The sequence below is a fragment of the Saccopteryx bilineata genome, chromosome 5, assembly GCF_036850765.1.
Source record: "Saccopteryx bilineata isolate mSacBil1 chromosome 5, mSacBil1_pri_phased_curated, whole genome shotgun sequence".
NCBI lineage: Eukaryota > Metazoa > Chordata > Mammalia > Chiroptera > Emballonuridae > Saccopteryx > Saccopteryx bilineata.
In genome coordinates, this window is record NC_089494.1 from 136,145,791 (window position 1) to 136,155,832 (window position 10,042).

Consider the following 10,042-nt stretch of genomic DNA (forward strand, 5'->3'; position numbering starts at 1 on the left):
ATACAGCTACTCTAAAAACTCACCAAAAAACTTCTTGCCCTGTTGTAGAACCTTCTTACCATTTTTTTCTGTTTAACTTATTTTTTGCCAAATTTCATTGGTAGTATGTGTGTCTATGTGTGGAATGAAAAAGAAGAGAATTTTTTCTATCTAAGTCTATATTAAATCCTACTTAGGTTAGGGAAAATATAAAAGAAAGCAAAAGTTCTTTAATAGTGAAAAAAGGTACGGAAGAAAAACCCTCTCCCCTTGATTTGGCAAAGTTAGTTTCAGCTTTGCTAACACCACTTATTATTTCATGTCTGAGTTCTTGACAATTTAAAAGTATCTACTAATAAAATTTCCAATAGCTTCACAAATATAGCAACTTGCTGCCTGTTTTCGCAGTCCTTGATAAAGAGGGTTCTCCAAGGTATTGATATCCAGTTTCTTTATTGCAACCCACAGTATTTCTGCAGAGAGTTTACACACACTTCCACTTAGCTGAAAATAAGGGTGTGTTCTCTAAAGTCACAAAGATTCCAGAGCCCTCTTCCTTAGTGGCTAACAAATTTATTTCTTCTCATATTAATCAATCTGTTGAAACGAGATTGCACACTCTCTGTCAAACTGGTTCCACTTCATTTTAGTGCCCTTCATTCTCCTGTGGGTTTGCAGCACCTCACCACCTGATAGAGAAAAGTATTGTGCTGCAAGTGGTATAAGCCTTCTGCTTTTGATTAAAACCTGCTCTCTGGTGCTTAACATTTTAGACATATAATGTTTTACATTTAAATAAATCCACATTTACCCTTGCCAGATAGCTTGGTTGGTTAGAGCATCATCCTGATGTGCAGAGTTTTCAGGTTCAATCCCCAGCCAGGGCACATACAGGAACAGATGGATGTTTCTGTCTCTCTCTCCTATCTTCTATCTCTAAAATCAATAAATAAAATTTTAAAAAATAAATTCACATTGTATATCAGAAAAATTTATGTGCCTATTTTAGTCTATTGAACAATTACTTTTACTATAAACAATTTTTTTTTAATTTTATTTATTTATTCATTTTAGAGAGGATGGGGGGTGATGGGAGAGAGAGAGAGAGAAAGGGGAGGAGCAGGAAGCATCAACTCCCATATGTGCCTTGACCAGGCAAGCCAGGGTTTTGAACTGGCCACCTCAGTGTTTCCAGGTTTACGCTTTATCCACTGTGCCACCACAGGTCAGGCTATAAACAAAATTTTTAATTCATAGACATAAAGGGGCCATTGGAAAGAGTTTCTATTAAAGGTGATAAGGAAATAAAACTGAATTCTTTACTTGATGGTTCTTAGTAACTCTCTACCTATAGGATAGAAGCAAGGGAGGCAGCGGAATGATTTCTTGAGGGCATTTAAGACTCCCAGATTAGCATTCTTGCTGTCGTTAATTAGTAGTATCATGTTGTACAAGCGTCGTATTAGATCAGGGGTCCCCAAACTTTTTACATAGGGGGCCAGTTCACTGTCCCTCTGGCCGTTGGAGGGCCGGACTATAAAAAAAACTATGAATAAATCCCTATGCACACTGCACATATCTTATTTTAAAGTAAAAAAACAAAACAGGAACAAATCCAATATTTAAAATAAAGAACAAGTAAATTTAAATCAACAAACTGACCAGTATTTCAATGAGAACTATGCTCCTCTCACTGACCACCAATGAAAGAGGCGCCCCTTCCAGAAGTGCGGTGGGGCCGGATAAATGGCCTCAGGGGGCCACAGTTTGGGGACCCCTTTATTAGATGATACCTCTCATAGCCTTCTTCCTCTATCGAATGAGAGTTGGCTTGTATGATTCTAAGATCCTATTCATTCCCAATATTCCTTGATTCTATTTATGACCTCAAGATATTTGACACAGGAAGTCATTTTTGGATTCTGAGTTATATTTTAAAATAATATTTACCACAATATAATGGTACTTAATGCTCTTCCTTTTAACCTCAAAACATTTTTTATTACCTAATCTTTAAAATATCCCTTGGATAAGAAGCAGAACTATTATAATCCATTTTTTAAATAGGGAGATAAAGGGAGGTTCCTTATTTGACCAAATGGAACAAAAACAGAGATCCATTCTTAGCCATTGCATCCTATTTAATGGTGTTGAGCCTCCCATTGCCAGTTATTTGAGCCTGAGTCTGGTTAGTCACCAGCTCAGCATGAGGCTAGTTCAGCTGGTCCACCAGCAAGACTACACTGAAGTCCCCTTCTGGCCCTAGCTCTAATTGTATCCATAAACAAAAGTAAACATGCAAGTGCCAGCCTTTCAATAAGTGGCTACAGAATAAAAGATGGCACTCTAAGGTCAATTAAATTAAGTCACATTTAAGTAAGTGATTTTAAAAGATGACCCTGGAATGGCAACATTTTGGGAACTAGCATGGCTTTGCGGTGACTCGTGCTGAGGTGTATTCCTGGTGTATCATATACAATGGATTGCTAGGTAAGTGGTCAAACATACTGAATGCAGTATTAAAATGAGTGCTGGGTTGAGTAAGGAACAGTGTCATTTTACATGGTAACACAAATCGTTTTCCTTGTTCAGCAGAGAGAAATATATATCACTTAGTTTTCTTACTCTTCTTGGTTGTCCCTTTGTGTTGCTACTCAAATGCTGTCTGGAATGATTTCAAGGAGAGGAATTCCACAGCACAGCATACCGAAGGCCTTCTCTGGGCTGTGCTTGTTAATCCTCTTGGTAATGGGGATAACAAAGACCCCAAGATATGAACAAATAACATAACTAAAGGATTCGCAAAAGAGGAAATTCACCCATTTAACATACAGTGGGAAATGGTTCCATTTCACTAGTCATCCAATGTATGTATTGAATAAATTAAAGCCCTAATGAAAGACTTTTAGCAAAGCGGTGGTGTTTTATGGTTCTAGGCAATGGCATCATTTGAAAGCTGCTGTCCTGCACGTTGCTTGTAGCACTGGAAACCCATTCAGCTGTTCAAAAGAAAATTGTCAGTAATGCAAATCAAAATTAAAGGATCAAAATCTTTTGTGATTTTTGAACGAGTAATTTCACTCTTGGGAACTCACATTCTAAGCCTAAATGTAGAAAATATTTTGTATATACTAACACATTTATCACAGAGCAATTTTAATACCAGAAAGGAGAAACTGAGTAAATGTCCAACAAAATGTCAAAGGATGGCTCATCCTTACCAAAACACAGTAAAGCAATTCAAGTTATTTTTTAAGGGTTTCTAATTCCAAAGGAAAACACATATGTTATCACGTAGTGTGAGAAATCAGTTTATACAAACCATGGACCAACCATGAACACAAAAACAGATTTTTTTATATATATATTTTTTGTATTTTTCTGAAGCTGGAAACGGGGAGAGACAGTCAGACAGACTCCCGCATGCGCCTGACCGGGATCCACCCGGCACGCTCACCAGGGGCGACGCTCTGCCCCTCCGGGGCGTCGCTCCGCCACAACCAGAGCCACTCTAGTGCCAGGGGCAGAGGTGAAGGAGCCATCCCCAGTGCCCGGGCCATCTTTGCTCCAATGGAGCCCCGGCTGTGGGAGGGGAAGAGAGAGACAGAGAGGAAGGAGAGGGGGTGGAGAAGCAAATGGGCGCTTCTCCTACGTGCCCTGGCCGGGAATCGAACCCGGGTCCCCCGCACACCAGGCCGACGCTCCACTGCTGAGCCAACCGGCCAGGGCCAAAAACAGATTTTTTTTAAGATGGAAAAAGAAAAACTTATCTCCTGAAAAAAAACCTTTGGAAGAAGTATACTACCAAAAAGGTTAATAATAGTTGTTTTCAGACTGAGATTTAAAATTCAAATCTCAGCCCTGTTCCGGGTGGCTCAGTTGCTTAGAGCATTATCCTGATACACCAAGGTTGCACTTCCATCTCCAGTCAGGGCACATACAAGCGTCAACAATGAGTGCAAGAATAACTGGAACAACAAATCATGTTTCTTTCCTGCTCTAAAATCAATCAATAAAAAAATTGTTTAAAGAAAATGCCTTTAAAATAATTTGAATCCATATCTCACAAGCTAGAACTTTTTTAAAATATTTAAGTGACCATATTGTTATTTTTCAAGAAGAAAGGAAAACAGTTTAAAAAGTGATAAAAGTAGGTACTATTAAGACTCATAAAGAACAGTATGGTCTCTGTTAGAGGAGTGTTCAGTATTTAGAAAAAAAACCCAGAGGAAAAAATGGCAGATATTTTGTGGGGGAAAAGTCCTTTCTCATAAAGTCTGTCAAGAATAGAATTGTACAGGAATTTTGGTCTATACCACGTTGTAAATTATTTGTATGCAATAGCATAACATTGCGTTGGATTTTTATGATAACACCTAAAATCAAAATCAAATAGGTATATCCAATTAAACAGATTTTGAAAGACCAATGAAAAGGTGTTAACAGGGTTCTTCAATAAGTCATGGTAGAGAAATGCCCTTCAGTTTTCAACCATGGTTCCTGATGATTCCTTTCCTCCTCTTTTTTCTTAAAATACTCTGAATTTGTGATTTCTGTTAGAACCATACAGTGTCTCTTTGCTGCTGAATTTGACTAATTCTACTTGAATGTCAACAACTTCTCTACTCTATGAGCTGTTCTTTAATATATGATTCTGAAAACAAAAAAATGTCACAAATGGAGCAACTTGTTTTAATCTTAAATTTTATCCTAATAAAGATGAATGATATGATCCTTTTATGATGGTGGATGTTAGCTCCCAGCATGCCAGATTTAGCAACCCATTATTTATCCTCTTCTCCCAGGAATCATTTTCCTACATGACCACATTGAGAGCTCACGCCTTGTGTACATTCCATTCATCCTGCTCACCCATTATGGATTATTGCCATCTGGTGGAAGAACAGGGTTGACTACCAGATGTTCGTTTTGAAATTTTCAGAGGTAAAATGAAGTGGTTTTCATCAGCAGAAAAGGTTTTTTTAAAGTACAGATTTCTTTTCTTTCATGCATAATCTGGGGTTCTAAAACAACAAACATTTCCCACTCCATCTCACTTGGGGGGAGTGTACTAGTTCAGCTGCTGAGTAGAGGAAAGAGTTGACCTTCCATAGTGATCACGCAAGAATAGTGTTTGTGAAAAAATTGGACCAGAGTCTTAAGAAACCCTATGACTATAAAACAAAACTGACAAACCAGAGCTAAAATGTCTCAGTTGCTTGTTTCTTCATCAGGGAAAAATGCAGTGTTAGATATTTTCCACTTACAAGTTCTGTCATAGCACACTTGAGTCATTGAGCAATTTTCAGGTATATTAGCGTATAAAATGCAATTCATGCCTGACCTGCAGTGGTGCAGTGGGTAAAAGCATCGACCTGGAACACTTAGGTCGCCAGTTCAAAACCCTGGGCTTCCCTAGACAAGGCACATATGGGAGTTGATGCTTTCTGCTCCTCCCCCCTTCTCTCTCTCTCTCTCCTCTCTCTAAAATGAATAAATAAAATCTAAAGTTAAAAAAATATTAAAAAATAAAATGCAATTTATTCATATTCAAAATTTATCAGAGTCTTTAAAGTGTCAGGATGAATAACATTCCAAAATAATGAGGAGTTTCTCTTTCCCAAATTGACATTAAATTTACTAACACTAATGCAATTGATAAGCCAACATTGTGGATTTGATCTAGGGCACACACAAGAATTAACCAATGAATGCATAAAGAAGTGGAATGACAAATCAATGTTTCTCTCTCCTTCCCCCTCTCCGTCTAAAATCAATAATTTTAAAAAAATCTAATTAAGCAAGATAGCAACCCTGAGCTCCTTAATATTGCCAACATTATAAAATATAGTAATAGAAAGGAGATTATTTCAGATAAGAGTGATTCTTGAATGGATTGTGATTCTAGAAAAAGAAATGAATAATTAGAGAAATTTGAATGTGAGCTTTATATTACCTAATATTATTGTAGCAGTATTAAATTTCTTAGGTGGGATGCTATTGGGGTTATATAAGAGAAAGTGATTTTCTTGGGAGATGCAAAATAAATGTTTAGCTATGAGATTTACTTCCAAATGGTTGATAAATGTATGTAGGGAGATAAAGCATATGTAGCAAAATATTAATTTGTGAATCTAGGTGAAGTACTATTTTTTTCATTATTTAAGTTTTTTCAAATTTTCCATAGGCTATACATTTTTCAAAATAAAAAGTTGGAAGGAAAAATATCCAAAACTGAAGAGAATAGTCTTTTTAAAAACTTTAAAGGAAGAGTGCTTCTTTGGTAGCACATAATACAAAAATGTTACTAATAAACAGTGGCTAACTAACTGAGTGTATTACTCCAATTATATAGGCCTGTTTTATTATTAGGTATCAGACTATGAATAAGGTCATTTTAGTAGAGCCAAAAAACATAAAGTAGTTTCTGCTTCCGGCCACGATAGAACAAGAATTGGATTTACCCTCCCACCTTAACTAAGAAATTGGAAAAATATATAAGACACAGGTTCACAGATTCTGGACATTGTTTCTTAAAGAAGAAAAGCAAATGAGGTGGGCCCTCCTGTTGTCCCAGCTTGCTGTCTGAAGTTTCCAGGCTATAGCTCAAGGAGGGGGACACACAAAAGTACCCAGTGGGTTTCCTTAATTGAGGAACCAGAACTGAACATGACAGAGTCTAGGCAAAGGGAGTTAGAATGTGCTGGGTGGAACGTTGGAGAGAAAACTGCACAGAAGGAGAGCTTCAGAGAGCCATGGAGGGCTCCGCTCAGCTCTTCAGCTGATTATCGACCAGCACATACCTGTGGGAAACTCCTTGAGACTAGAGAAAGACACAAGAAGAGAGGAGGCAGAATAATCCTCAGAGGTCAAACAGGGTTGGGAAGAGGATGTATTCCCACCAGCCAAAATGAAAACCTCATAACTATTAGACATGAAATACACTCAGTACTCAGAAGGGTATTGCCTCAGGTTAGGGCCCAAATAAGCTGTCAACTAAAGGCTGTTTTGATTTCCTCTCACAAAGGGTAAAAGTAAGCCTCAAAAGAATCAAATAGTGCCTGACCAGGCAATCACACAGTGGATAGAGCATCGGACTGGGACAGTGGAGGACCCAGGTTTGAAACCCAAAGGTCGCTGACTTGAGTGCAGGCTCATCAGGCTTGAGTGGGGGCTCTCCGGCTAGGGTGTGGGATTATAGACTTGACCCCATGGTCACTGGCTTGAGCAAGGGGGTCACTAGCTCTGCTGGAGCCCCCCCCCCCATCAAGGCACATATGAGAAAGCAATCAATGAACAACTAAGGAGACTAAGAAGTCACAATGAAAAATTGATTCTTTCTCATCTCTCTCCCTTCCTGCCTGCCTGTCCCTATCTGTCCTTCTCTCTATCTCTGTCATAAAAAATGGTTGCCAAAATGCTTACTTGCATCCCAGGTCAAAGCTCAAAAGATATTTATAGGGAAAAAAAGTAATGGAAAATTCACAAAATCTAGCATCTAAAAATTATAGCATAAAAAAAAAACAAAAACAAAAAAACAGGAGGCCCTGGCTGGTTGGCTCAGTGGATAGAGCGCCGGCCCCACTGCAAACCTACCAGGTTTGATCCAGGGTCAGGTCACACATGAGAAGCAACCATCTGCTTCTCTTCCCCTCCCTCTCCCCCTTCTCTCTCTTGGCCCCAGGTGCTAAAGATAGCTCTGTCAATCCAGGATCTGCCCCAAACTGGGTTGCCCAATGGATCCCAGTTGGGGTGCATGTGAGAGTGTTTCTCTCTTTCCCCCCTCCTCTCACTTGAAAACAAACAAACAAAAAAACACCTTAAATAGACAGAAATCTTCTCAGAAATAATGCAAACTAGAAAAGAATACAGCCATATCCTTAAAGCAATGAAAATTTAAAAAATAAGAACAGCCAACCTAGAATTCTTTTTTCTTTTTCTTTTTTAAAATGTTAAGGTCAGTTTATTAAGTTCAATAAGAAAAACTATCAGAAAACTACCTGAAAATTGTATTTTCTTAGAAAAAAAAGGAAAAATCAACACCTCTCAGCACAGCCACATATGCTGTGGCAATCAAGCCTCTCTGCAGACAGGGATAGTCCATTAGCCTGACAAGTCATCATCTGGCTCCACAGGATTGTAGCTGGACCATTGTCCTCATCCCCCAGCGACTTGTCATCTGGTTCCTGGAACAAAGGCTCATCAACTACCTCCACGTTGTTTCCAGCATCCTCCAAGAACTGGAAAGATGTCTCAAGATTATGACCTGTTTCAGATAGCTGTTTCTCACTTAATTTATTTTTTCCTGCTTGTTCTTCTTTCATTTGTTTCTTTTTAATTTCCAAGAATTCTGCATCAAATTTGGCTTTCGAACTGTGTTCTCAGTTGTAACCGGAGTGCCATGAAATAACTGCTTTTCAGCTTCTGCTTTTTGTTTGTTTGATTGTTTCTTCTTTCCACTTTTTATTTGTTCCACTATTTCTTTAATTTTTCTTGCATATCTGTCACTGAAGATCATCACCATACCAAGGTTTTCTTCTGCCTTTAATGCTAATAATTTTTAAATGCCTGACACATCATTATCTTGTAGACTTTCCTGGGAGAATATTTCACAAAGGGGGGTGCCATCTGGGTATTTCTCTCTGTATGTAAACTGAGGGCCATCTGGGCAGTTCCATCATTTTCTCCAGCCTCAGCTGTCACTGTAGTAATAGCAAAGCTGGGAGGACTGTCTGATGATACTGTCAAGGAATTACTGCAGATAGACTCCAGCTCCTCCAGCTTGTGCTACTCCTCGCTGTAATCTGCCATTGGGGCCCTAGCTGCTGCCCACGGAATGCCTGGACACCCAGGCGGGTGCTGCAGTGAGGCCTCAGCCAACTGGAACCACAGCCCAACATGAAGCAGACGGGGGCGGGGGCATTGGCCCAAGGTCCCCATCAGGGGGGCAGCAGCCTGTGCAGGCCTCTGATCGCTACCTAGTGTGGTAGAGTTCTTTACTTACTGAAGAGATCTTGCACAGCACTAGGTAAAATAAAGACATTCTGAGACCTGGAAATGCTGCCAGCTGACCAACACCTCAGGAAATGTGAAAGGACTTTGTTTTCTCCCTTTGGTATTTTTAGGCTGGTAGAACACCATTAACACTTGTGAAATTGATTTGCTAAATGACCATGGTACCAAATTGGCTTTGTAACAGGCATTTAAGGTGTTATTATTGCTTTTACTTTGGAAAACTTTTAGAAAAAAAGAATATTATATTCTCCTTTTTCATTTTTTTCATGTTACTTGCATGGGTCTTAAAGGACCTTCTATTTAAAGGAGTCCTCTGCCTGCTTTCAAGGGGTAGATTCTTAGAGAATTACCAGGCTGATGCACTGGTCTCTCTTCTTGGTCATTTCCACAGTCTACCTGTTCAGCACATAGCCATCATATCACTTACCTGTTTAAAACCAGCTATTATCATTCATTGTCTGTCTCCTTGACACGGTGTACAAGAACGTTCTTCATTATGCACTAACCTTGCTGTGACCTTCACCACCAAACTCTTTCCCTCATGAGGCACCCTGTGTTTCAGTAGCATCTGAAACTTGGCTCTTTGAGTATGTCTGTTCTTTCTGATTCAAAAACTCAGTCTTCCTTTAATTCCCAGCTCAAAATTCACTTTGTTATGTCTTCTTTTAATTGATTTTTCCTTATTTTATGTGCAGTGTGCAAATCACTTTTTAAAAAATTTTTGTTAATTTTAATTTATTGTGTTAACATGGATTCAAGTGTCCCACTGAATATAACTCCCTCACCCCCCACCCCTATGTCTCCCATTACACCCTCTTTGTCCCCCTCCCCACTTACCTCTGGGATTTGCTGTCCTGTTATCTGTATCTCTGTGTTATGTATATATAATTTCACTAATTCCTTCACCTTCTCTGATTCCCCTCCCCTTATCCCCCCTCCTTCTGACAGCTGTCCTTCTGCTCCCTGCAACCCCGCCTCTGCCTCTATTCCGTTCCTCAGTTCATGTTGTTCATTAGATTCCACATATAAGTGAGATCATATGATATTT

The 10,042-nt window shown here is 39.1% G+C and overlaps 1 pseudogene; it reads right to left on the minus strand.

The window, feature by feature from the left end:
• Positions 1-8,082: 8,082 nt before the first annotated feature.
• Positions 8,083-8,790, minus strand: LOC136306549 (RWD domain-containing protein 1 pseudogene; annotated as a pseudogene).
• Between the last annotated feature and the right edge of the window lie 1,252 nt (positions 8,791-10,042).